Genomic DNA, 26,352 nt, shown 5'->3' on the forward strand with positions numbered 1-26,352 from the left:
TGGTGAGTGTTCAGGGTAAGTGTTATGGTTATGGTTAGAGTTAGGGTTAGGGTTCGGGTGAAGTTTCAGTTAATAGTGAGGGTTACGCTAAAAGTTAGGGTTAATGTTAGAGTTAGGGTTAAGGTTAGCGTTAGTGTTAGGTTTAGGGTAGGTAAGGTTAGGGTTAAGACTAGGTTTACGGTAAAGGGTTGGGCTGGGTTAGGGTTAGGGTTAGGTTTAGAATTATACTTAGTGCTGAGTTTAGGGTTAGGGTTAGGGTCAGGATTCGAGTTATTGTTTGGTTTAGGTATAGGTAGAGTTAAGGTTAGGTTTAAGTTTAGGTTTAGGGGAAGGGTTAGGTTTACGTCAGCGTTAGGTTTAGGATTAGGGATCGGGTTAGGGTTTGTGAAAGGGTTAGGGGTTCGTCTGAGGGTAAGTGTTAGGTTTACAGTTAAGCTGATGTTTTAGGGTGTTATGGTTAGGGTCATTGTTAGGTTTAGCGTTCGGGCTAGAGTTAGGTGATAGTTTAGGGTTAGGTTTAGGTTTAGTTTTAGGGTTAGGCTTAGGCTTAGGTTTAGGGTGAAGTTTAGGTTAAGGATGAGGGTTATGTTTAGGGTTAGTGTTAGGGTTAGGTGTTTGGGTTAAGGTTAGGGTCAGTTTAGGGTTCGGTTTAGAGTTCGGGTTAGCGTTAGGGTTCGGGTTAGGTGTTTGGGTTAACGTTAAGGTCAGGTTTATGTTTGCGTTTAGGGTTAGTGTTGGGTTCGTTTTAGGGTTAGTGTTTGGGTGAAATTTAAGTGAAGAGTGAGGGTTGAGCTTAGGGTTAGGGGTTAGGGTTAGGGTTAAGGTTCGTTTTAGGTTTAGGTTTAGATTAGGTTTAGGGTTAGGTTTAGGGTAAGTGTTAGGGTTAAATCATGGTTAGGCTAGGGCATGGTTAAGGTTAGAGATAGGGTGAGGTTAAGGGTTGGGGTTAGGTTTCGATGTTAGGGTGAGGGTTAGTGCTAGGTTTCCATTTAAGTTGAGTTTGTAGGGTAAGTTTTAGGGTTGGATTAGGGTTAGAGTTAGAGTTAGGGTCAGGGTTAGGGTTAAGGTTCGGGTTAGGGTTAGGTTTATGGTTAGGATTTGGGTTACGGTCAGGGTTAGGGGGAGATTTAGTGTTATGTTTAGTTTCAGGGTCAGGGTTAGGGTGCAGTTTAGGTTAAGGATGAGGGTTAGGGTTAGGTTTAGTGTTAGGGTTAGGTGTTTGGGTTAAGGTTAGGGTCAGGTTAGGGTTAGGGTTAGGGTTAGGCTTACTGTTAGGGTTAGGGTTAGGTGTTTGGGTTAATGTTAGAGTCAGGTTTAGGGTTAGGTTTAGAGTTAGGATTAGGATTCGGTTTAAAGTTAGAGTTCGGGATAGGGTGAAGTTTAATTTAAGGGTGAGGGTTGAGCTTAGGGTTTGGGGTAGGGGTTAGGGTTCAGGTTAGGATTAGGTTTAAGGTAAAGGTTAGGTTTAGGGTCAGGTTTAGGGTAAGTGTTAGGATTAAGTCATGTTTAGGTGTAGGGCTAGGATAAGGTTAGAGATAGGGTTAGGTTAAGGGTTGGGTTTAGGTTTAGACGTTAGGGTGTGGGTTAGTGGTAGGTTTCCATTTAAGCTGAGTGTGTAGGGTAATTTTTATGGTTAGGATTAAGGTTAGAGTTAGGGTCAGGGTCAGGGTTAGGGTTAAGTTTAGGGTTAGTTTTATGGTTAGGATTGGGTTAGGTTCATGGTTGGGGGAGATTTAGTGTTATGTTTAGTTTTAGGATAGGGTAAGGGTGAAGTTGATGTTAAGCGTGCGGGTTAGGGTTAGGGCTAGGGGTTATTGTTCAGATTAGTGTCAGGGGTAGGGTTAGGGATAGGTTTAGGGTTTGTTTTAGTTTTGTTTAAGGTTAGGGTTTGAATAAAGTTAGGGTAGGTTTAGGGTTATGGTTAGGTCTGGGCTAAGGATTAGGGTTAGAGTTAGGGTTAGGGGTGTTTTGGTTAGGTTTAGGGTAGGGTTTTATTTAGGGTTAGGGTAAGAATTAGAGTTACGTTTACACTTAAGGTGAAGGTTTTGGGTATGTGTTACGGTTAGGGTTAGGGTTAGAGTTAGGATTAGGGTTTAGGGTTAGGTTTAATTTTATGGTAGGGTTAAAGTTAAGGTTAAGGTTAGGTTGGAGTTAGGGTAGGGTTAGGATTAGGATTAGGTTTAGGGTGAGGTTTAGGGTCAGAGTTATCGTAAGGGTTAGGTGTAGGGTGACTGGTGGGCCAAGGTTAAGGTTAGTGTTAGGTTTAGGGGTAGGGTTAGGGTTAAAGTTAGGGTTAGCTTTAGGTTAGGGATAGGGTGAAGTTTAAGATAGGGTGAGGGTTAGGGTTATGGCTAAGGTTTGGGTTAGTTTTCGGGTTAGTGTTAAGGTTACGTTTAGGGTTAGGGTTAAGTTTATGGGTTGTGTTTAGTTTTAGGGTTAGGGTTAGATTTTAGGTTAGGGTTAAGTTTAGTGTAACAGTTAAGGTTACGGTTTGTGTTAGGCATTGTGGTTGGGGTGAGGTTTAGGTTTAGGTTTAGGGTTAGGGTTGTGTATGCTTAGGATTATGGTTATGGTAAGGTGTTAGGGGTTAGAAGTGTAGTTTAGGGTTAGGGGTGGGTGAGGGTTCTGGTAAAGCATTGTGGTTCTGACCATGGTTAGGTTTGGTTTAGGGTTACGGTTAGCTTTATGATTAGGTTTCAGGTTAGTGTTCGAGTTAGAGTTAACGTTTGGGTTAGGCTTTGGTGTTAGGGGTTAGGGTTTGGGTTAGGGTTAGGGTTATTGTTAGGGCTCAGGGGTTCAGGTTAGTGTTAGGGTTAGGGTTACGGATAGCATTAGGGTTAGGGTTGGGGATACGGTTAGGGGTTAGGGTGAGGGTTACGGTTCGTTTTACAGTTATGGTGAGTGTTCAGGGTAAGTGTTATGGTTATGGTTAGAGTTAGGGTTAGGGTTCGGGTGAAGTTTCAGTTAATAGTGAGGGTTACGCTAAAAGTTAGGGTTAATGTTAGAGTTAGGGTTAAGGTTAGCGTTAGTGTTAGGTTTAGGGTAGGTAAGGTTAGGGTTAAGACTAGGTTTACGGTAAAGGGTTGGGCTGGGTTAGGGTTAGGGTTAGGTTTAGAATTATACTTAGTGCTGAGTTTAGGGTTAGGGTTAGGGTCAGGATTCGAGTTATTGTTTGGTTTAGGTATAGGTAGAGTTAAGGTTAGGTTTAAGTTTAGGTTTAGGGGAAGGATTAGGTTTACGTCAGCGTTAGGTTTAGGATTAGGGATCGGGTTAGGGTTTGTGAAAGGGTTAGGGGTTCGTCTGAGGGTAAGTGTTAGGTTTACAGTTAAGCTGATGTTTTAGGGTGTTATGGTTAGGGTCATTGTTAGGTTTAGCGTTCGGGCTAGAGTTAGGTGATAGTTTAGGGTTAGGTTTAGGTTTAGGGTTAGGCTTAGGCTTAGGTTTAGGGTGAAGTTTAGGTTAAGGATGAGGGTTATGTTTAGGGTTAGTGTTAGGGTTAGGTGTTTGGGTTAAGGTTAGGGTCAGTTTAGGGTTCGGTTTAGAGTTCGGGTTAGCGTTAGGGTTCGGGTTAGGTGTTTGGGTTAACGTTAAGGTCAGGTTTATGTTTGCGTTTAGGGTTAGTGTTGGGTTCGTTTTAGGGTTAGTGTTTGGGTGAAATTTAAGTGAAGAGTGAGGGTTGAGCTTAGGGTTAGGGGTTAGGGTTAGGGTTAAGGTTCGGGTTAGGGTTAGGTTTATGGTTAGGTTTAGGGTTAGGTTTAGGGTAAGTGTTAGGGTTAAATCATGGTTAGGCTAGGGCATGGTTAAGGTTAGAGATAGGGTGAGGTTAAGGGTTGGGGTTAGGTTTAGATGTTAGGGTGAGGGTTAGTGCTAGGTTTCCATTTAAGTTGAGTTTGTAGGGTAAGTTTTAGGGTTGGATTAGGGTTAGAGTTAGAGTTAGGGTCAGGGTTAGGGTTAAGGTTCGGGTTAGGGTTAGGTTTATGGTTAGGATTTGGGCTACGGTCAGGGTTAGGGGGAGATTTAGTGTTATGTTTAGTTTCAGGGTCAGGGTTAGGGTGCAGTTTAGGTTAAGGATGAGGGTTAGGGTTAGGTTTAGTGTTAGGGTTAGGTGTTTGGGTTAAGGTTAGGGTCAGGTTAGGGTTAGGGTTAGGGTTAGGCTTACTGTTTGTTAGGGTTAGGGTTAGGTGTTTGGGTTAATGTTAGAGTCAGGTTTAGGGTTAGGTTTAGAGTTAGGATTAGGATTCGGTTTAAAGTTAGAGTTCGGGATAGGGTGAAGTTTAATTTAAGGGTGAGGGTTGAGCTTAGGGTTTGGGGTAGGGGTTAGGGTTCAGGTTAGGATTAGGTTTAAGGTAAAGGTTAGGTTTAGGGTCAGGTTTAGGGTAAGTGTTAGGATTAAGTCATGTTTAGGTGTAGGGCTAGGATAAGGTTAGAGATAGGGTTAGGTTAAGGGTTGGGTTTAGGTTTAGACGTTAGGGTGTGGGTTAGTGGTAGGTTTCCATTTAAGCTGAGTGTGTAGGGTAATTTTTATGGTTAGGATTAAGGTTAGAGTTAGGGTCAGGGTCAGGGTTAGGGTTAAGTTTAGGGTTAGTTTTATGGTTAGGATTGGGTTAGGTTCATGGTTGGGGGAGATTTAGTGTTATGTTTAGTTTTAGGATAGGGTTAGGGTGAAGTTGATGTTAAGCGTGCGGGTTAGGGTTAGGGCTAGGGGTTATTGTTCAGATTAGTGTCAGGGGTAGGGTTAGGGATAGGTTTAGGGTTTGTTTTAGTTTTGTTTAAGGTTAGGGTTTGAATAAAGTTAGGGTAGGTTTAGGGTTATGGTTAGGTCTGGGCTAAGGATTAGGGTTAGAGTTAGGGTTAGGGGTGTTTTGGTTAGGTTTAGGGTAGGGTTTTATTTAGGGTTAGGGTAAGAATTAGAGTTACGTTTACACTTAAGGTGAAGGTTTTGGGTATGTGTTACGGTTAGGGTTAGGGTTAGAGTTAGGATTAGGGTTTAGGGTTAGGTTTAATTTTATGGTAGGGTTAAAGTTAAGGTTAAGGTTAGGTTGGAGTTAGGGTAGGGTTAGGATTAGGATTAGGTTTAGGGTGAGGTTTAGGGTCAGAGTTATCGTAAGGGTTAGGTGTAGGGTGACTGGTGGGCCAAGGTTAAGGTTAGTGTTAGGTTTAGGGGTAGGGTTAGGGTTAAAGTTAGGGTTAGCTTTAGGTTAGGGATAGGGTGAAGTTTAAGATAGGGTGAGGGTTAGGGTTATGGCTAAGGTTTGGGTTAGTTTTCGGGTTAGTGTTAAGGTTACGTTTAGGGTTAGGGTTAAGTTTATGGGTTGTGTTTAGTTTTAGGGTTAGGGTTAGATTTTAGGTTAGGGTTAAGTTTAGTGTAACAGTTAAGGTTACGGTTTGTGTTAGGCATTGTGGTTGGGGTGAGGTTTAGGTTTAGGTTTAGGGTTAGGGTTGTGTATGCTTAGGATTATGGTTATGGTAAGGTGTTAGGGGTTAGAAGTGTAGTTTAGGGTTAGGGGTGGGTGAGGGTTCTGGTAAAGCATTGTGGTTCTGACCATGGTTAGGTTTGGTTTAGGGTTACGGTTAGCTTTATGATTAGGTTTCAGGTTAGTGTTCGAGTTAGAGTTAACGTTTGGGTTAGGCTTTGGTGTTAGGGGTTAGGGTTTGGGTTAGGGTTAGGGTTATTGTTAGGGCTCAGGGGTTCAGGTTAGTGTTAGGGTTAGGGTTACGGATAGCATTAGGGTTAGGGTTGGGGATACGGTTAGGGGTTAGGGTGAGGGTTACGGTTCATTTTACAGTTATGGTGAGTGTTCAGGGTAAGTGTTATGGTTATGGTTAGAGTTAGGGTTAGGGTTCGGGTGAAGTTTCAGTTAATAGTGAGGGTTACGCTAAAAGTTAGGGTTAATGTTAGAGTTAGGGTTAAGGTTAGCGTTAGTGTTAGGTTTAGGGTAGGTAAGGTTAGGGTTAAGACTAGGTTTACGGTAAAGGGTTGGGCTGGGTTAGGGTTAGGGTTAGGTTTAGAATTATACTTAGTGCTGAGTTTAGGGTTAGGGTTAGGGTCAGGATTCGAGTTATTGTTTGGTTTAGGTATAGGTAGAGTTAAGGTTAGGTTTAAGTTTAGGTTTAGGGGAAGGATTAGGTTTACGTCAGCGTTAGGTTTAGGATTAGGGATCGGGTTAGGGTTTGTGAAAGGGTTAGGGGTTCGTCTGAGGGTAAGTGTTAGGTTTACAGTTAAGCTGATGTTTTAGGGTGTTATGGTTAGGGTCATTGTTAGGTTTAGCGTTCGGGCTAGAGTTAGGTGATAGTTTAGGGTTAGGTTTAGGTTTAGGGTTAGGCTTAGGCTTAGGTTTAGGGTGAAGTTTAGGTTAAGGATGAGGGTTATGTTTAGGGTTAGTGTTAGGGTTAGGTGTTTGGGTTAAGGTTAGGGTCAGTTTAGGGTTCGGTTTAGAGTTCGGGTTAGCGTTAGGGTTCGGGTTAGGTGTTTGGGTTAACGTTAAGGTCAGGTTTATGTTTGCGTTTAGGGTTAGTGTTGGGTTCGTTTTAGGGTTAGTGTTTGGGTGAAATTTAAGTGAAGAGTGAGGGTTGAGCTTAGGGTTAGGGGTTAGGGTTAGGGTTAAGGTTCGGGTTAGGGTTAGGTTTATGGTTAGGTTTAGGGTTAGGTTTAGGGTAAGTGTTAGGGTTAAATCATGGTTAGGCTAGGGCATGGTTACGGTTAGAGATAGGGTGAGGTTAAGGGTTGGGGTTAGGTTTAGATGTTAGGGTGAGGGTTAGTGCTAGGTTTCCATTTAAGTTGAGTTTGTAGGGTAAGTTTTAGGGTTGGATTAGGGTTAGAGTTAGAGTTAGGGTCAGGGTTAGGGTTAAGGTTCGGGTTAGGGTTAGGTTTATGGTTAGGATTTGGGCTACGGTCAGGGTTAGGGGGAGATTTAGTGTTATGTTTAGTTTCAGGGTCAGGGTTAGGGTGCAGTTTAGGTTAAGGATGAGGGTTAGGGTTAGGTTTAGTGTTAGGGTTAGGTGTTTGGGTTAAGGTTAGGGTCAGGTTAGGGTTAGGGTTAGGGTTAGGCTTACTGTTTGTTAGGGTTAGGGTTAGGTGTTTGGGTTAATGTTAGAGTCAGGTTTAGGGTTAGGTTTAGAGTTAGGATTAGGATTCGGTTTAAAGTTAGAGTTCGGGATAGGGTGAAGTTTAATTTAAGGGTGAGGGTTGAGCTTAGGGTTTGGGGTAGGGGTTAGGGTTCAGGTTAGGATTAGGTTTAAGGTAAAGGTTAGGTTTAGGGTCAGGTTTAGGGTAAGTGTTAGGATTAAGTCATGTTTAGGTGTAGGGCTAGGATAAGGTTAGAGATAGGGTTAGGTTAAGGGTTGGGTTTAGGTTTAGACGTTAGGGTGTGGGTTAGTGGTAGGTTTCCATTTAAGCTGAGTGTGTAGGGTAATTTTTATGGTTAGGATTAAGGTTAGAGTTAGGGTCAGGGTCAGGGTTAGGGTTAAGTTTAGGGTTAGTTTTATGGTTAGGATTGGGTTAGGTTCATGGTTGGGGGAGATTTAGTGTTATGTTTAGTTTTAGGATAGGGTTAGGGTGAAGTTGATGTTAAGCGTGCGGGTTAGGGTTAGGGCTAGGGGTTATTGTTCAGATTAGTGTCAGGGGTAGGGTTAGGGATAGGTTTAGGGTTTGTTTTAGTTTTGTTTAAGGTTAGGGTTTGAATAAAGTTAGGGTAGGTTTAGGGTTATGGTTAGGTCTGGGCTAAGGATTAGGGTTAGAGTTAGGGTTAGGGGTGTTTTGGTTAGGTTTAGGGTAGGGTTTTATTTAGGGTTAGGGTAAGAATTAGAGTTACGTTTACACTTAAGGTGAAGGTTTTGGGTATGTGTTACGGTTAGGGTTAGGGTTAGAGTTAGGATTAGGGTTTAGGGTTAGGTTTAATTTTATGGTAGGGTTAAAGTTAAGGTTAAGGTTAGGTTGGAGTTAGGGTAGGGTTAGGATTAGGATTAGGTTTAGGGTGAGGTTTAGGGTCAGAGTTATCGTAAGGGTTAGGTGTAGGGTGACTGGTGGGCCAAGGTTAAGGTTAGTGTTAGGTTTAGGGGTAGGGTTAGGGTTAAAGTTAGGGTTAGCTTTAGGTTAGGGATAGGGTGAAGTTTAAGATAGGGTGAGGGTTAGGGTTATGGCTAAGGTTTGGGTTAGTTTTCGGGTTAGTGTTAAGGTTACGTTTAGGGTTAGGGTTAAGTTTATGGGTTGTGTTTAGTTTTAGGGTTAGGGTTAGATTTTAGGTTAGGGTTAAGTTTAGTGTAACAGTTAAGGTTACGGTTTGTGTTAGGCATTGTGGTTGGGGTGAGGTTTAGGTTTAGGTTTAGGGTTAGGGTTGTGTATGCTTAGGATTATGGTTATGGTAAGGTGTTAGGGGTTAGAAGTGTAGTTTAGGGTTAGGGGTGGGTGAGGGTTCTGGTAAAGCATTGTGGTTCTGACCATGGTTAGGTTTGGTTTAGGGTTACGGTTAGCTTTATGATTAGGTTTCAGGTTAGTGTTCGAGTTAGAGTTAACGTTTGGGTTAGGCTTTGGTGTTAGGGGTTAGGGTTTGGGTTAGGGTTAGGGTTATTGTTAGGGCTCAGGGGTTCAGGTTAGTGTTAGGGTTAGGGTTACGGATAGCATTAGGGTTAGGGTTGGGGATACGGTTAGGGGTTAGGGTGAGGGTTACGGTTCATTTTACAGTTATGGTGAGTGTTCAGGGTAAGTGTTATGGTTATGGTTAGAGTTAGGGTTAGGGTTCGGGTGAAGTTTCAGTTAATAGTGAGGGTTACGCTAAAAGTTAGGGTTAATGTTAGAGTTAGGGTTAAGGTTAGCGTTAGTGTTAGGTTTAGGGTAGGTAAGGTTAGGGTTAAGACTAGGTTTACGGTAAAGGGTTGGGCTGGGTTAGGGTTAGGGTTAGGTTTAGAATTATACTTAGTGCTGAGTTTAGGGTTAGGGTTAGGGTCAGGATTCGAGTTATTGTTTGGTTTAGGTATAGGTAGAGTTAAGGTTAGGTTTAAGTTTAGGTTTAGGGGAAGGATTAGGTTTACGTCAGCGTTAGGTTTAGGATTAGGGATCGGGTTAGGGTTTGTGAAAGGGTTAGGGGTTCGTCTGAGGGTAAGTGTTAGGTTTACAGTTAAGCTGATGTTTTAGGGTGTTATGGTTAGGGTCATTGTTAGGTTTAGCGTTCGGGCTAGAGTTAGGTGATAGTTTAGGGTTAGGTTTAGGTTTAGGGTTAGGCTTAGGCTTAGGTTTAGGGTGAAGTTTAGGTTAAGGATGAGGGTTATGTTTAGGGTTAGTGTTAGGGTTAGGTGTTTGGGTTAAGGTTAGGGTCAGTTTAGGGTTCGGTTTAGAGTTCGGGTTAGCGTTAGGGTTCGGGTTAGGTGTTTGGGTTAACGTTAAGGTCAGGTTTATGTTTGCGTTTAGGGTTAGTGTTGGGTTCGTTTTAGGGTTAGTGTTTGGGTGAAATTTAAGTGAAGAGTGAGGGTTGAGCTTAGGGTTAGGGGTTAGGGTTAGGGTTAAGGTTCGGGTTAGGGTTAGGTTTATGGTTAGGTTTAGGGTTAGGTTTAGGGTAAGTGTTAGGGTTAAATCATGGTTAGGCTAGGGCATGGTTAAGGTTAGAGATAGGGTGAGGTTAAGGGTTGGGGTTAGGTTTAGATGTTAGGGTGAGGGTTAGTGCTAGGTTTCCATTTAAGTTGAGTTTGTAGGGTAAGTTTTAGGGTTGGATTAGGGTTAGAGTTAGAGTTAGGGTCAGGGTTAGGGTTAAGGTTCGGGTTAGGGTTAGGTTTATGGTTAGGATTTGGGTTACGGTCAGGGTTAGGGGGAGATTTAGTGTTATGTTTAGTTTCAGGGTCAGGGTTAGGGTGCAGTTTAGGTTAAGGATGAGGGTTAGGGTTAGGTTTAGTGTTAGGGTTAGGTGTTTGGGTTAAGGTTAGGGTCAGGTTAGGGTTAGGGTTAGGGTTAGGCTTACTGTTTGTTAGGGTTAGGGTTAGGTGTTTGGGTTAATGTTAGAGTCAGGTTTAGGGTTAGGTTTAGAGTTAGGATTAGGATTCGGTTTAAAGTTAGAGTTCGGGATAGGGTGAAGTTTAATTTAAGGGTGAGGGTTGAGCTTAGGGTTTGGGGTAGGGGTTAGGGTTCAGGTTAGGATTAGGTTTAAGGTAAAGGTTAGGTTTAGGGTCAGGTTTAGGGTAAGTGTTAGGATTAAGTCATGTTTAGGTGTAGGGCTAGGATAAGGTTAGAGATAGGGTTAGGTTAAGGGTTGGGTTTAGGTTTAGACGTTAGGGTGTGGGTTAGTGGTAGGTTTCCATTTAAGCTGAGTGTGTAGGGTAATTTTTATGGTTAGGATTAAGGTTAGAGTTAGGGTCAGGGTCAGGGTTAGGGTTAAGTTTAGGGTTAGTTTTATGGTTAGGATTGGGTTAGGTTCATGGTTGGGGGAGATTTAGTGTTATGTTTAGTTTTAGGATAGGGTTAGGGTGAAGTTGATGTTAAGCGTGCGGGTTAGGGTTAGGGCTAGGGGTTATTGTTCAGATTAGTGTCAGGGGTAGGGTTAGGGATAGGTTTAGGGTTTGTTTTAGTTTTGTTTAAGGTTAGGGTTTGAATAAAGTTAGGGTAGGTTTAGGGTTATGGTTAGGTCTGGGCTAAGGATTAGGGTTAGAGTTAGGGTTAGGGGTGTTTTGGTTAGGTTTAGGGTAGGGTTTTATTTAGGGTTAGGGTAAGAATTAGAGTTACGTTTACACTTAAGGTGAAGGTTTTGGGTATGTGTTACGGTTAGGGTTAGGGTTAGAGTTAGGATTAGGGTTTAGGGTTAGGTTTAATTTTATGGTAGGGTTAAAGTTAAGGTTAAGGTTAGGTTGGAGTTAGGGTAGGGTTAGGATTAGGATTAGGTTTAGGGTGAGGTTTAGGGTCAGAGTTATCGTAAGGGTTAGGTGTAGGGTGACTGGTGGGCCAAGGTTAAGGTTAGTGTTAGGTTTAGGGGTAGGGTTAGGGTTAAAGTTAGGGTTAGCTTTAGGTTAGGGATAGGGTGAAGTTTAAGATAGGGTGAGGGTTAGGGTTATGGCTAAGGTTTGGGTTAGTTTTCGGGTTAGTGTTAAGGTTACGTTTAGGGTTAGGGTTAAGTTTATGGGTTGTGTTTAGTTTTAGGGTTAGGGTTAGATTTTAGGTTAGGGTTAAGTTTAGTGTAACAGTTAAGGTTACGGTTTGTGTTAGGCATTGTGGTTGGGGTGAGGTTTAGGTTTAGGTTTAGGGTTAGGGTTGTGTATGCTTAGGATTATGGTTATGGTAAGGTGTTAGGGGTTAGAAGTGTAGTTTAGGGTTAGGGGTGGGTGAGGGTTCTGGTAAAGCATTGTGGTTCTGACCATGGTTAGGTTTGGTTTAGGGTTACGGTTAGCTTTATGATTAGGTTTCAGGTTAGTGTTCGAGTTAGAGTTAACCTTTGGGTTAGGCTTTGGTGTTAGGGGTTAGGGTTTGGGTTAGGGTTAGGGTTATTGTTAGGGCTCAGGGGTTCAGGTTAGTGTTAGGGTTAGGGTTACGGATAGCATTAGGGTTAGGGTTGGGGATACGGTTAGGGGTTAGGGTGAGGGTTACGGTTAGTTTTACAGTTATGGTGAGTGTTCAGGGTAAGTGTTATGGTTATGGTTAGAGTTAGGGTTAGGGTTCGGGTGAAGTTTCAGTTAATAGTGAGGGTTACGCTAAAAGTTAGGGTTAATGTTAGAGTTAGGGTTAAGGTTAGCGTTAGTGTTAGGTTTAGGGTAGGTAAGGTTAGGGTTAAGACTAGGTTTACGGTAAAGGGTTGGGCTGGGTTAGGGTTAGGGTTAGGTTTAGAATTATACTTAGTGCTGAGTTTAGGGTTAGGGTTAGGGTCAGGATTCGAGTTATTGTTTGGTTTAGGTATAGGTAGAGTTAAGGTTAGGTTTAAGTTTAGGTTTAGGGGAAGGGTTAGGTTTACGTCAGCGTTAGGTTTAGGATTAGGGATCGGGTTAGGGTTTGTGAAAGGGTTAGGGGTTCGTCTGAGGGTAAGTGTTAGGTTTACAGTTAAGCTGATGTTTTAGGGTGTTATGGTTAGGGTCATTGTTAGGTTTAGCGTTCGGGCTAGAGTTAGGTGATAGTTTAGGGTTAGGTTTAGGTTTAGTTTTAGGGTTAGGCTTAGGCTTAGGTTTAGGGTGAAGTTTAGGTTAAGGATGAGGGTTATGTTTAGGGTTAGTGTTAGGGTTAGGTGTTTGGGTTAAGGTTAGGGTCAGTTTAGGGTTCGGTTTAGAGTTCGGGTTAGCGTTAGGGTTCGGGTTAGGTGTTTGGGTTAACGTTAGGGTCAGGTTTATGTTTGCGTTTAGGGTTAGTGTTGGGTTCGTTTTAGGGTTAGTGTTTGGGTGAAATTTAAGTGAAGAGTGAGGGTTGAGCTTAGGGTTAGGGGTTAGGGTTAGGGTTAAGGTTCGTTTTAGGTTTAGGTTTAGATTAGGTTTAGGGTTAGGTTTAGGGTAAGTGTTAGGGTTAAATCATGGTTAGGCTAGGGCATGGTTAAGGTTAGAGATAGGGTGAGGTTAAGGGTTGGGGTTAGGTTTCGATGTTAGGGTGAGGGTTAGTGCTAGGTTTCCATTTAAGTTGAGTTTGTAGGGTAAGTTTTAGGGTTGGATTAGGGTTAGAGTTAGAGTTAGGGTCAGGGTTAGGGTTAAGGTTCGGGTTAGGGTTAGGTTTATGGTTAGGATTTGGGTTACGGTCAGGGTTAGGGGGAGATTTAGTGTTATGTTTAGTTTCAGGGTCAGGGTTAGGGTGCAGTTTAGGTTAAGGATGAGGGTTAGGGTTAGGTTTAGTGTTAGGGTTAGGTGTTTGGGTTAAGGTTAGGGTCAGGTTAGGGTTAGGGTTAGGGTTAGGCTTACTGTTAGGGTTAGGGTTAGGTGTTTGGGTTAATGTTAGAGTCAGGTTTAGGGTTAGGTTTAGAGTTAGGATTAGGATTCGGTTTAAAGTTAGAGTTCGGGATAGGGTGAAGTTTAATTTAAGGGTGAGGGTTGAGCTTAGGGTTTGGGGTAGGGGTTAGGGTTCAGGTTAGGATTAGGTTTAAGGTAAAGGTTAGGTTTAGGGTCAGGTTTAGGGTAAGTGTTAGGATTAAGTCATGTTTAGGTGTAGGGCTAGGATAAGGTTAGAGATAGGGTTAGGTTAAGGGTTGGGTTTAGGTTTAGATGTTAGGGTGTGGGTTAGTGGTAGGTTTCCATTTAAGCTGAGTGTGTAGGGTAATTTTTATGGTTAGGATTAAGGTTAGAGTTAGGGTCAGGGTCAGGGTTAGGGTTAAGTTTAGGGTTAGTTTTATGGTTAGGATTGGGTTAGGTTCATGGTTGGGGGAGATTTAGTGTTATGTTTAGTTTTAGGATAGGGTAAGGGTGAAGTTGATGTTAAGCGTGCGGGTTAGGGTTAGGGCTAGGGGTTATTGTTCAGATTAGTGTCAGGGGTAGGGTTAGGGATAGGTTTAGGGTTTGTTTTAGTTTTGTTTAAGGTTAGGGTTTGAATAAAGTTAGGGTAGGTTTAGGGTTATGGTTAGGTCTGGGCTAAGGATTAGGGTTAGAGTTAGGGTTAGGGGTGTTTTGGTTAGGTTTAGGGTAGGGTTTTATTTAGGGTTAGGGTAAGAATTAGAGTTACGTTTACACTTAAGGTGAAGGTTTTGGGTATGTGTTACGGTTAGGGTTAGGGTTAGAGTTAGGATTAGGGTTTAGGGTTAGGTTTAATTTTATGGTAGGGTTAAAGTTAAGGTTAAGGTTAGGTTGGAGTTAGGGTAGGGTTAGGATTAGGATTAGGTTTAGGGTGAGGTTTAGGGTCAGAGTTATCGTAAGGGTTAGGTGTAGGGTGACTGGTGGGCCAAGGTTAAGGTTAGTGTTAGGTTTAGGGGTAGGGTTAGGGTTAAAGTTAGGGTTAGCTTTAGGTTAGGGATAGGGTGAAGTTTAAGATAGGGTGAGGGTTAGGGTTATGGCTAAGGTTTGGGTTAGTTTTCGGGTTAGTGTTAAGGTTACGTTTAGGGTTAGGGTTAAGTTTATGGGTTGTGTTTAGTTTTAGGGTTAGGGTTAGATTTTAGGTTAGGGTTAAGTTTAGTGTAACAGTTAAGGTTACGGTTTGTGTTAGGCATTGTGGTTGGGGTGAGGTTTAGGTTTAGGTTTAGGGTTAGGGTTGTGTATGCTTAGGATTATGGTTATGGTAAGGTGTTAGGGGTTAGAAGTGTAGTTTAGGGTTAGGGGTGGGTGAGGGTTCTGGTAAAGCATTGTGGTTCTGACCATGGTTAGGTTTGGTTTAGGGTTACGGTTAGCTTTATGATTAGGTTTCAGGTTAGTGTTCGAGTTAGAGTTAACCTTTGGGTTAGGCTTTGGTGTTAGGGGTTAGGGTTTGGGTTAGGGTTAGGGTTGTTGTTAGGGCTCAGGGGTTCAGGTTAGTGTTAGGGTTAGGGTTACGGATAGCATTAGGGTTAGGGTTGGGGATACGGTTAGGGGTTAGGGTGAGGGTTACGGTTAGTTTTACAGTTATGGTGAGTGTTCAGGGTAAGTGTTATGGTTATGGTTAGAGTTAGGGTTAGGGTTCGGGTGAAGTTTCAGTTAATAGTGAGGGTTACGCTAAAAGTTAGGGTTAATGTTAGAGTTAGGGTTAAGGTTAGCGTTAGTGTTAGGTTTAGGGTAGGTAAGGTTAGGGTTAAGACTAGGTTTACGGTAAAGGGTTGGGCTGGGTTAGGGTTAGGGTTAGGTTTAGAATTATACTTAGTGCTGAGTTTAGGGTTAGGGTTAGGGTCAGGATTCGAGTTATTGTTTGGTTTAGGTATAGGTAGAGTTAAGGTTAGGTTTAAGTTTAGGTTTAGGGGAAGGGTTAGGTTTACGTCAGCGTTAGGTTTAGGATTAGGGATCGGGTTAGGGTTTGTGAAAGGGTTAGGGGTTCGTCTGAGGGTAAGTGTTAGGTTTACAGTTAAGCTGATGTTTTAGGGTGTTATGGTTAGGGTCATTGTTAGGTTTAGCGTTCGGGCTAGAGTTAGGTGATAGTTTAGGGTTAGGTTTAGGTTTAGTTTTAGGGTTAGGCTTAGGCTTAGGTTTAGGGTGAAGTTTAGGTTAAGGATGAGGGTTATGTTTAGGGTTAGTGTTAGGGTTAGGTGTTTGGGTTAAGGTTAGGGTCAGTTTAGGGTTCGGTTTAGAGTTCGGGTTAGCGTTAGGGTTCGGGTTAGGTGTTTGGGTTAACGTTAGGGTCAGGTTTATGTTTGCGTTTAGGGTTAGTGTTGGGTTCGTTTTAGGGTTAGTGTTTGGGTGAAATTTAAGTGAAGAGTGAGGGTTGAGCTTAGGGTTAGGGGTTAGGGTTAGGGTTAAGGTTCGTTTTAGGTTTAGGTTTAGATTAGGTTTAGGGTTAGGTTTAGGGTAAGTGTTAGGGTTAAATCATGGTTAGGCTAGGGCATGGTTAAGGTTAGAGATAGGGTGAGGTTAAGGGTTGGGGTTAGGTTTCGATGTTAGGGTGAGGGTTAGTGCTAGGTTTCCATTTAAGTTGAGTTTGTAGGGTAAGTTTTAGGGTTGGATTAGGGTTAGAGTTAGAGTTAGGGTCAGGGTTAGGGTTAAGGTTCGGGTTAGGGTTAGGTTTATGGTTAGGATTTGGGTTACGGTCAGGGTTAGGGGGAGATTTAGTGTTATGTTTAGTTTCAGGGTCAGGGTTAGGGTGCAGTTTAGGTTAAGGATGAGGGTTAGGGTTAGGTTTAGTGTTAGGGTTAGGTGTTTGGGTTAAGGTTAGGGTCAGGTTAGGGTTAGGGTTAGGTTAGGCTTACTGTTAGGGTTAGGGTTAGGTGTTTGGGTTAATGTTAGAGTCAGGTTTAGGGTTAGGTTTAGAGTTAGGATTAGGATTCGGTTTAAAGTTAGAGTTCGGGATAGGGTGAAGTTTAATTTAAGGGTGAGGGTTGAGCTTAGGGTTTGGGGTAGGGGTTAGGGTTCAGGTTAGGATTAGGTTTAAGGTAAAGGTTAGGTTTAGGGTCAGGTTTAGGGTAAGTGTTAGGATTAAGTCATGTTTAGGTGTAGGGCTAGGATAAGGTTAGAGATAGGGTTAGGTTAAGGGTTGGGTTTAGGTTTAGACGTTAGGGTGTGGGTTAGTGGTAGGTTTCCATTTAAGCTGAGTGTGTAGGGTAATTTTTATGGTTAGGATTAAGGTTAGAGTTAGGGTCAGGGTCAGGGTTAGGGTTAAGTTTAGGGTTAGTTTTATGGTTAGGATTGGGTTAGGTTCATGGTTGGGGGAGATTTAGTGTTATGTTTAGTTTTAGGATAGGGTAAGGGTGAAGTTGATGTTAAGCGTGCGGGTTAGGGTTAGGGCTAGGGGTTATTGTTCAGATTAGTGTCAGGGGTAGGGTTAGGGATAGGTTTAGGGTTTGTTTTAGTTTTGTTTAAGGTTAGGGTTTGAATAAAGTTAGGGTAGGTTTAGGGTTATGGTTAGGTCTGGGCTAAGGATTAGGGTTAGAGTTAGGGTTAGGGGTGTTTTGGTTAGGTTTAGGGTAGGGTTTTATTTAGGGTTAGGGTAAGAATTAGAGTTACGTTTACACTTAAGGTGAAGGTTTTGGGTATGTGTTACGGTTAGGGTTAGGGTTAGAGTTAGGATTAGGGTTTAGGGTTAGGTTTAATTTTATGGTAGGGTTAAAGTTAAGGTTAAGGTTAGGTTGGAGTTAGGGTAGGGTTAGGATTAGGATTAGGTTTAGGGTGAGGTTTAGGGTCAGAGTTATCGTAAGGGTTAGGTGTAGGGTGACTGGTGGGCCAAGGTTAAGGTTAGTGTTAGGTTTAGGGGTAGGGTTAGGGTTAAAGTTAGGGTTAGCTTTAGGTTAGGGATAGGGTGAAGTTTAAGATAGGGTGAGGGTTAGGGTTATGGCTAAGGTTTGGGTTAGTTTTCGGGTTAGTGTTAAGGTTACGTTTAGGGTTAGGGTTAAGTTTATGGGTTGTGTTTAGTTTTAGGGTTAGGGTTAGATTTTAGGTTAGGGTTAAGTTTAGTGTAACAGTTAAGGTTACGGTTTGTGTTAGGCATTGTGGTTGGGGTGAGGTTTAGGTTTAGGTTTAGGGTTAGGGTTGTGTATGCTTAGGATTATGGTTATGGTAAGGTGTTAGGGGTTAGAAGTGTAGTTTAGGGTTAGGGGTGGGTGAGGGTTCTGGTAAAGCATTGTGGTTCTGACCATGGTTAGGTTTGGTTTAGGGTTACGGTTAGCTTTATGATTAGGTTTCAGGTTAGTGTTCGAGTTAGAGTTAACCTTTGGGTTAGGCTTTGGTGTTAGGGGTTAGGGTTTGGGTTAGGGTTAGGGTTATTGTTAGGGCTCAGGGGTTCAGGTTAGTGTTAGGGTTAGGGTTACGGATAGCATTAGGGTTAGGGTTGGGGATACGGTTAGGGGTTAGGGTGAGGGTTACGGTTCGTTTTACAGTTATGGTGAGTGTTCAGGGTAAGTGTTATGGTTATGGTTAGAGTTAGGGTTAGGGTTCGGGTGAAGTTTCAGTTAATAGTGAGGGTTACGCTAAAAGTTAGGGTTAATGTTAGAGTTAGGGTTAAGGTTAGCGTTAGTGTTAGGTTTAGGGTAGGTAAGGTTAGGGTTAAGACTAGGTTTACGGTAAAGGGTTGGGCTGGGTTAGGGTTAGGGTTAGGTTTAGAATTATACTTAGTGCTGAGTTTAGGGTTAGGGTTAGGGTCAGGATTCGAGTTATTGTTTGGTTTAGGTATAGGTAGAGTTAAGGTTAGGTTTAAGTTTAGGTTTAGGGGAAGGATTAGGTTTACGTCAGCGTTAGGTTTAGGATTAGGGATCGGGTTAGGGTTTGTGAAAGGGTTAGGGGTTCGTCTGAGGGTAAGTGTTAGGTTTACAGTTAAGCTGATGTTTTAGGGTGTTATGGTTAGGGTCATTGTTAGGTTTAGCGTTCGGGCTAGAGTTAGGTGATAGTTTAGGGTTAGGTTTAGGTTTAGGGTTAGGCTTAGGCTTAGGTTTAGGGTGAAGTTTAGGTTAAGGATGAGGGTTATGTTTAGGGTTAGTGTTAGGGTTAGGTGTTTGGGTTAAGGTTAGGGTCAGTTTAGGGTTCGGTTTAGAGTTCGGGTTAGCGTTAGGGTTCGGGTTAGGTGTTTGGGTTAACGTTAAGGTCAGGTTTATGTTTGCGTTTAGGGTTAGTGTTGGGTTCGTTTTAGGGTTAGTGTTTGGGTGAAATTTAAGTGAAGAGTGAGGGTTGAGCTTAGGGTTAGGGGTTAGGGTTAGGGTTAAGGTTCGGGTTAGGGTTAGGTTTATGGTTAGGTTTAGGGTTAGGTTTAGGGTAAGTGTTAGGGTTAAATCATGGTTAGGCTAGGGCATGGTTAAGGTTAGAGATAGGGTGAGGTTAAGGGTTGGGGTTAGGTTTAGATGTTAGGGTGAGGGTTAGTGCTAGGTTTCCATTTAAGTTGAGTTTGTAGGGTAAGTTTTAGGGTTGGATTAGGGTTAGAGTTAGAGTTAGGGTCAGGGTTAGGGTTAAGGTTCGGGTTAGGGTTAGGTTTATGGTTAGGATTTGGGTTACGGTCAGGGTTAGGGGGAGATTTAGTGTTATGTTTAGTTTCAGGGTCAGGGTTAGGGTGCAGTTTAGGTTAAGGATGAGGGTTAGGGTTAGGTTTAGTGTTAGGGTTAGGTGTTTGGGTTAAGGTTAGGGTCAGGTTAGGGTTAGGGTTAGGGTTAGGCTTACTGTTTGTTAGGGTTAGGGTTAGGTGTTTGGGTTAATGTTAGAGTCAGGTTTAGGGTTAGGTTTAGAGTTAGGATTAGGATTCGGTTTAAAGTTAGAGTTCGGGATAGGGTGAAGTTTAATTTAAGGGTGAGGGTTGAGCTTAGGGTTTGGGGTAGGGGTTAGGGTTCAGGTTAGGATTAGGTTTAAGGTAAAGGTTAGGTTTAGGGTCAGGTTTAGGGTAAGTGTTAGGATTAAGTCATGTTTAGGTGTAGGGCTAGGATAAGGTTAGAGATAGGGTTAGGTTAAGGGTTGGGTTTAGGTTTAGACGTTAGGGTGTGGGTTAGTGGTAGGTTTCCATTTAAGCTGAGTGTGTAGGGTAATTTTTATGGTTAGGATTAAGGTTAGAGTTAGGGTCAGGGTCAGGGTTAGGGTTAAGTTTAGGGTTAGTTTTATGGTTAGGATTGGGTTAGGTTCATGGTTGGGGGAGATTTAGTGTTATGTTTAGTTTTAGGATAGGGTTAGGGTGAAGTTGATGTTAAGCGTGCGGGTTAGGGTTAGGGCTAGGGGTTATTGTTCAGATTAGTGTCAGGGGTAGGGTTAGGGATAGGTTTAGGGTTTGTTTTAGTTTTGTTTAAGGTTAGGGTTTGAATAAAGTTAGGGTAGGTTTAGGGTTATGGTTAGGTCTGGGCTAAGGATTAGGGTTAGAGTTAGGGTTAGGGGTGTTTTGGTTAGGTTTAGGGTAGGGTTTTATTTAGGGTTAGGGTAAGAATTAGAGTTATGTTTACACTTAAGGTGAAGGTTTTGGGTATGTGTTACGGTTAGGGTTAGGGTTAGAGTTAGGATTAGGGTTTAGGGTTAGGTTTAATTTTATGGTAGGGTTAAAGTTAAGGTTAAGGTTAGGTTGGAGTTAGGGTAGGGTTAGGATTAGGATTAGGTTTAGGGTGAGGTTTAGGGTCAGAGTTATCGTAAGGCTTAGGTGTAGGGTGACTGGTGGGCCAAGGTTAAGGTTAGTGTTAGGTTTAGGGGTAGGGTTAGGGTTAAAGTTAGGGTTAGCTTTAGGTTAGGGATAGGGTGAAGTTTAAGATAGGGTGAGGGTTAGGGTTATGGCTAAGGTTTGGGTTAGTTTTCGGGTTAGTGTTAAGGTTACGTTTAGGGTTAGGGTTAAGTTTATGGGTTGTGTTTAGTTTTAGGGTTAGGGTTAGATTTTAGGTTAGGGTTAAGTTTAGTGTAACAGTTAAGGTTACGGTTTGTGTTAGGCATTGTGGTTGGGGTGAGGTTTAGGTTTAGGGTTAGGGTTGTGTATGCTTAGGATTATGGTTATGGTAAGGTGTTAGGGGTTAGAAGTGTAGTTTAGGGTTAGGGGTGGGTGAGGGTTCTGGTAAAGCATTGTGGTTCTGACCATGGTTAGGTTTGGTTTAGGGTTACGGTTAGCTTTATGATTAGGTTTCAGGTTAGTGTTCGAGTTAGAGTTAACGTTTGGGTTAGGCTTTGGTGTTAGGGGTTAGGGTTTGGGTTAGGGTTAGGGTTATTGTTAGGGCTCAGGGGTTCAGGTTAGTGTTAGGGTTAGGGTTAGGGATAGCATTAGGGTTAGGGTTGGGGATACGGTTAGGGGTTAGGGTGAGGGTTACGGTTAGTTTTACAGTTATGGTGAGTGTTCAGGGTAAGTGTTATGGTTATGGTTAGAGTTAGGGTTAGGGTTCGGGTGAAGTTTCAGTTAATAGTGAGGGTTACGCCAAAAGTTAGGGTTAATGTTAGAGTTAGGGTTAAGGTTAGCGTTAGTGTTAGGTTTAGGGTAGGTAAGGTTAGGGTTAAGACTAGGTTTACGGTAAAGGGTTGGGCTGGGTTAGGGTTAGGGTTAGGTTTAGAATTATACTTAGTGCTGAGTTTAGGGTTAGGGTTAGGGTCAGGATTCGAGTTATTGTTTGGTTTAGGTATAGGTAGAGTTAAGGTTAGGTTTAAGTTTAGGTTTAGGGGAAGGGTTAGGTTTACGTCAGCGTTAGGTTTAGGATTAGGGATCGGGTTAGGGTTTGTGAAAGGGTTAGGGGTTCGTCTGAGGGTAAGTGTTAGGTTTACAGTTAAGCTGATGTTTTAGGGTGTTATGGTTAGGGTCATTGTTAGGTTTAGCGTTCGGGCTAGAGTTAGGTGATAGTTTAGGGTTAGGTTTAGGTTTAGTTTTAGGGTTAGGCTTAGGCTTAGGTTTAGGGTGAAGTTTAGGTTAAGGATGAGGGTTATGTTTAGGGTTAGTGTTAGGGTTAGGTGTTTGGGTTAAGGTTAGGGTCAGTTTAGGGTTCGGTTTAGAGTTCGGGTTAGCGTTAGGGTTCGGGTTAGGTGTTTGGGTTAACGTTAGGGTCAGGTTTATGTTTGCGTTTAGGGTTAGTGTTGGGTTCGTTTTAGGGTTAGTGTTTGGGTGAAATTTAAGTGAAGAGTGAGGGTTGAGCTTAGGGTTAGGGGTTAGGGTTAGGGTTAAGGTTCGTTTTAGGTTTAGGTTTAGATTAGGTTTAGGGTTAGGTTTAGGGTAAGTGTTAGGGTTAAATCATGGTTAGGCTAGGGCATGGTTAAGGTTAGAGATAGGGTGAGGTTAAGGGTTGGGGTTAGGTTTCGATGTTAGGGTGAGGGTTAGTGCTAGGTTTCCATTTAAGTTGAGTTTGTAGGGTAAGTTTTAGGGTTGGATTAGGGTTAGAGTTAGAGTTAGGGTCAGGGTTAGGGTTAAGGTTCGGGTTAGGGTTAGGTTTATGGTTAGGATTTGGGTTACGGTCAGGGTTAGGGGGAGATTTAGTGTTATGTTTAGTTTCAGGGTCAGGGTTAGGGTGCAGTTTAGGTTAAGGATGAGGGTTAGGGTTAGGTTTAGTGTTAGGGTTAGGTGTTTGGGTTAAGGTTAGGGTCAGGTTAGGGTTAGGGTTAGGGTTAGGCTTACTGTTTGTTAGGGTTAGGGTTAGGTGTTTGGGTTAATGTTAGAGTCAGGTTTAGGGTTAGGTTTAGAGTTAGGATTAGGATTCGGTTTAAAGTTAGAGTTCGGGATAGGGTGAAGTTTAATTTAAGGGTGAGGGTTGAGCTTAGGGTTTGGGGTAGGGGTTAGGGTTCAGGTTAGGATTAGGTTTAAGGTAAAGGTTAGGTTTAGGGTCAGGTTTAGGGTAAGTGTTAGGATTAAGTCATGTTTAGGTGTAGGGCTAGGATAAGGTTAGAGATAGGGTTAGGTTAAGGGTTGGGTTTAGGTTTAGACGTTAGGGTGTGGGTTAGTGGTAGGTTTCCATTTAAGCTGAGTGTGTAGGGTAATTTTTATGGTTAGGATTAAGGTTAGAGTTAGGGTCAGGGTCAGGGTTAGGGTTAAGTTTAGGGTTAGTTTTATGGTTAGGATTGGGTTAGGTTCATGGTTGGGGGAGATTTAGTGTTATGTTTAGTTTTAGGATAGGGTTAGGGTGAAGTTGATGTTAAGCGTGCGGGTTAGGGTTAGGGCTAGGGGTTATTGTTCAGATTAGTGTCAGGGGTAGGGTTAGGGATAGGTTTAGGGTTTGTTTTAGTTTTGTTTAAGGTTAGGGTTTGAATAAAGTTAGGGTAGGTTTAGGGTTATGGTTAGGTGTGGGCTAAGGATTAGGGTTAGAGTTAGGGTTAGGGGTGTTTTGGTTAGGTTTAGGGTAGGGTTTTATTTAGGGTTAGGGTAAGAATTAGAGTTACGTTTACACTTAAGGTGAAGGTTTTGGGTATGTGTTACGGTTAGGGTTAGGGTTAGAGTTAGGATTAGGGTTTAGGGTTAGGTTTAATTTTATGGTAGGGTTAAAGTTAAGGTTAAGGTTAGGTTGGAGTTAGGGTAGGGTTAGGATTAGGATTAGGTTTAGGGTGAGGTTTAGGGTCAGAGTTATCGTAAGGGTTAGGTGTAGGTTGACTGGTGGGCCAAGGTTAAGGTTAGTGTTAGGTTTAGGGGTAGGGTTAGGGTTAAAGTTAGGGTTAGCTTTAGGTTAGGGATAGGGTGAAGTTTAAGATAGGGTGAGGGTTAGGGTTATGGCTAAGGTTTGGGTTAGTTTTCGGGTTAGTGTTAAGGTTACGTTTAGGGTTAGGGTTAAGTTTATGGGTTGTGTTTAGTTTTAGGGTTAGGGTTAGATTTTAGGTTAGGGTTAAGTTTAGTGTAACAGTTAAGGTTACGGTTTGTGTTAGGCATTGTGGTTGGGGTGAGGTTTAGGTTTAGGTTTAGGGTTAGGGTTGTGTATGCTTAGGATTATGGTTATGGTAAGGTGTTAGGGGTTAGAAGTGTAGTTTAGGGTTAGGGGTGGGTGAGGGTTCTGGTAAAACATTGTGGTTCTGACCATGGTTAGGTTTGGTTTAGGGTTATGGTTAGCTTTATGATTAGGTTTCAGGTTAGTGTTCGAGTTAGAGTTAAGGTTTGGGTTAGGCTTTGGTGTTAGGGGTTAGGGTTTGGGTTAGGGTTAGGGTTATTGTTAGGGCTCAGGGGTTCAGGTTAGTGTTAGGGTTAGGGTTACGGATAGCATTAGGGTTAGGGTTGGGGATACGGTTAGGGGTTAGGGTGAGGGTTACGGTTAGTTTTACAGTTATGGTGAGTGTTCAGGGTAAGTGTTATGGTTATGGTTAGAGTTAGGGTTAGGGTTCGGGTGAAGTTTCAGTTAATAGTGAGGGTTACGCCAAAAGTTAGGGTTAATGTTAGAGTTAGGGTTAAGGTTAGCGTTAGTGTTAGGTTTAGGGTAGGTAAGGTTAGGGTTAAGACTAGGTTTACGGTAAAGGGTTGGGCTGGGTTAGGGTTAGGGTTAGGTTTAGAATTATACTTAGTGCTGAGTTTAGGGTTAGGGTTAGGGTCAGGATTCGAGTTATTGTTTGGTTTAGGTATAGGTAGAGTTAAGGTTAGGTTTAAGTTTAGGTTTAGGGGAAGGATTAGGTTTACGTCAGCGTTAGGTTTAGGATTAGGGATCGGGTTAGGGTTTGTGAAAGGGTTAGGGGTTCGTCTGAGGGTAAGTGTTAGGTTTACAGTTAAGCTGATGTTTTAGGGTGTTATGGTTAGGGTCATTGTTAGGTTTAGCGTTCGGGCTAGAGTTAGGTGATAGTTTAGGGTTAGGTTTAGGTTTAGGGTTAGGCTTAGGCTTAGGTTTAGGGTGAAGTTTAGGTTAAGGATGAGGGTTATGTTTAGGGTTAGTGTTAGGGTTAGGTGTTTGGGTTAAGGTTAGGGTCAGTTTAGGGTTCGGTTTAGAGTTCGGGTTAGCGTTAGGGTTCGGGTTAGGTGTTTGGGTTAACGTTAAGGTCAGGTTTATGTTTGCGTTTAGGGTTAGTGTTGGGTTCGTTTTAGGGTTAGTGTTTGGGTGAAATTTAAGTGAAGAGTGAGGGTTGAGCTTAGGGTTAGGGGTTAGGGTTAGGGTTAAGGTTCGGGTTAGGGTTAGGTTTATGGTTAGGTTTAGGGTTAGGTTTAGGGTAAGTGTTAGGGTTAAATCATGGTTAGGCTAGGGCATGGTTAAGGTTAGAGATAGGGTGAGGTTAAGGGTTGGGGTTAGGTTTAGATGTTAGGGTGAGGGTTAGTGCTAGGTTTCCATTTAAGTTGAGTTTGTAGGGTAAGTTTTAGGGTTGGATTAGGGTTAGAGTTAGAGTTAGGGTCAGGGTTAGGGTTAAGGTTCGGGTTAGGGTTAGGTTTATGGTTAGGATTTGGGTTACGGTCAGGGTTAGGGGAGATTTAGTGTTATGTTTAGTTTCAGGGTCAGGGTTAGGGTGCAGTTTAGGTTAAGGATGAGGGTTAGGGTTAGGTTTAGTGTTAGGGTTAGGTGTTTGGGTTAAGGTTAGGGTCAGGTTAGGGTTAGGGTTAGGGTTAGGCTTACTGTTTGTTAGGGTTAGGGTTAGGTGTTTGGGTTAATGTTAGAGTCAGGTTTAGGGTTAGGTTTAGAGTTAGGATTAGGATTCGGTTTAAAGTTAGAGTTCGGGATAGGGTGAAGTTTAATTTAAGGGTGAGGGTTGAGCTTAGGGTTTGGGGTAGGGGTTAGGGTTCAGGTTAGGATTAGGTTTAAGGTAAAGGTTAGGTTTAGGGTCAGGTTTAGGGTAAGTGTTAGGATTAAGTCATGTTTAGGTGTAGGGCTAGGATAAGGTTAGAGATAGGGTTAGGTTAAGGGTTGGGTTTAGGTTTAGACGTTAGGGTGTGGGTTAGTGGTAGGTTTCCATTTAAGCTGAGTGTGTAGGGTAATTTTTATGGTTAGGATTAAGGTTAGAGTTAGGGTCAGGGTCAGGGTTAGGGTTAAGTTTAGGGTTAGTTTTATGGTTAGGATTGGGTTAGGTTCATGGTTGGGGGAGATTTAGTGTTATGTTTAGTTTTAGGATAGGGTTAGGGTGAAGTTGATGTTAAGCGTGCGGGTTAGGGTTAGGGCTAGGGGTTATTGTTCAGATTAGTGTCAGGGGTAGGGTTAGGGATAGGTTTAGGGTTTGTTTTAGTTTTGTTTAAGGTTAGGGTTTGAATAAAGTTAGGGTAGGTTTAGGGTTATGGTTAGGTGTGGGCTAAGGATTAGGGTTAGAGTTAGGGTTAGGGGTGTTTTGGTTAGGTTTAGGGTAGGGTTTTATTTAGGGTTAGGGTAAGAATTAGAGTTACGTTTACACTTAAGGTGAAGGTTTTGGGTATGTGTTACGGTTAGGGTTAGGGTTAGAGTTAGGATTAGGGTTTAGGGTTAGGTTTAATTTTATGGTAGGGTTAAAGTTAAGGTTAAGGTTAGGTTGGAGTTAGGGTAGGGTTAGGATTAGGATTAGGTTTAGGGTGAGGTTTAGGGTCAGAGTTATCGTAAGGGTTAGGTGTAGGTTGACTGGTGGGCCAAGGTTAAGGTTAGTGTTAGGTTTAGGGGTAGGGTTAGGGTTAAAGTTAGGGTTAGCTTTAGGTTAGGGATAGGGTGAAGTTTAAGATAGGGTGAGGGTTAGGGTTATGGCTAAGGTTTGGGTTAGTTTTCGGGTTAGTGTTAAGGTTACGTTTAGGGTTAGGGTTAAGTTTATGGGTTGTGTTTAGTTTTAGGGTTAGGGTTAGATTTTAGGTTAGGGTTAAGTTTAGTGTAACAGTTAAGGTTACGGTTTGTGTTAGGCATTGTGGTTGGGGTGAGGTTTAGGTTTAGGTTTAGGGTTAGGGTTGTGTATGCTTAGGATTATGGTTATGGTAAGGTGTTAGGGGTTAGAAGTGTAGTTTAGGGTTAGGGGTGGGTGAGGGTTCTGGTAAAGCATTGTGGTTCTGACCATGGTTAGGTTTGGTTTAGGGTTACGGTTAGCTTTATGATTAGGTTTCAGGTTAGTGTTCGAGTTAGAGTTAACCTTTGGGTTAGGCTTTGGTGTTAGGGGTTAGGGTTTGGGTTAGGGTTAGGGTTATTGTTAGGGCTCAGGGGTTCAGGTTAGTGTTAGGGTTAGGGTTACGGATAGCATTAGGGTTAGGGTTGGGGATACGGTTAGGGGTTAGGGTGAGGGTTACGGTTCGTTTTACAGTTATGGTGAGTGTTCAGGGTAAGTGTTATGGTTATGGTTAGAGTTAGGGTTAGGGTTCGGGTGAAGTTTCAGTTAATAGTGAGGGTTACGCCAAAAGTTAGGGTTAATGTTAGAGTTAGGGTTAAGGTTAGCGTTAGTGTTAGGTTTAGGGTAGGTAAGGTTAGGGTTAAGACTAGGTTTACGGTAAAGGGTTGGGCTGGGTTAGGGTTAGGGTTAGGTTTAGAATTATACTTAGTGCTGAGTTTAGGGTTAGGGTTAGGGTCAGGATTCGAGTTATTGTTTGGTTTAGGTATAGGTAGAGTTAAGGTT

This window comes from Loxodonta africana, chromosome 10, assembly GCF_030014295.1.
Source record: "Loxodonta africana isolate mLoxAfr1 chromosome 10, mLoxAfr1.hap2, whole genome shotgun sequence".
NCBI lineage: Eukaryota > Metazoa > Chordata > Mammalia > Proboscidea > Elephantidae > Loxodonta > Loxodonta africana.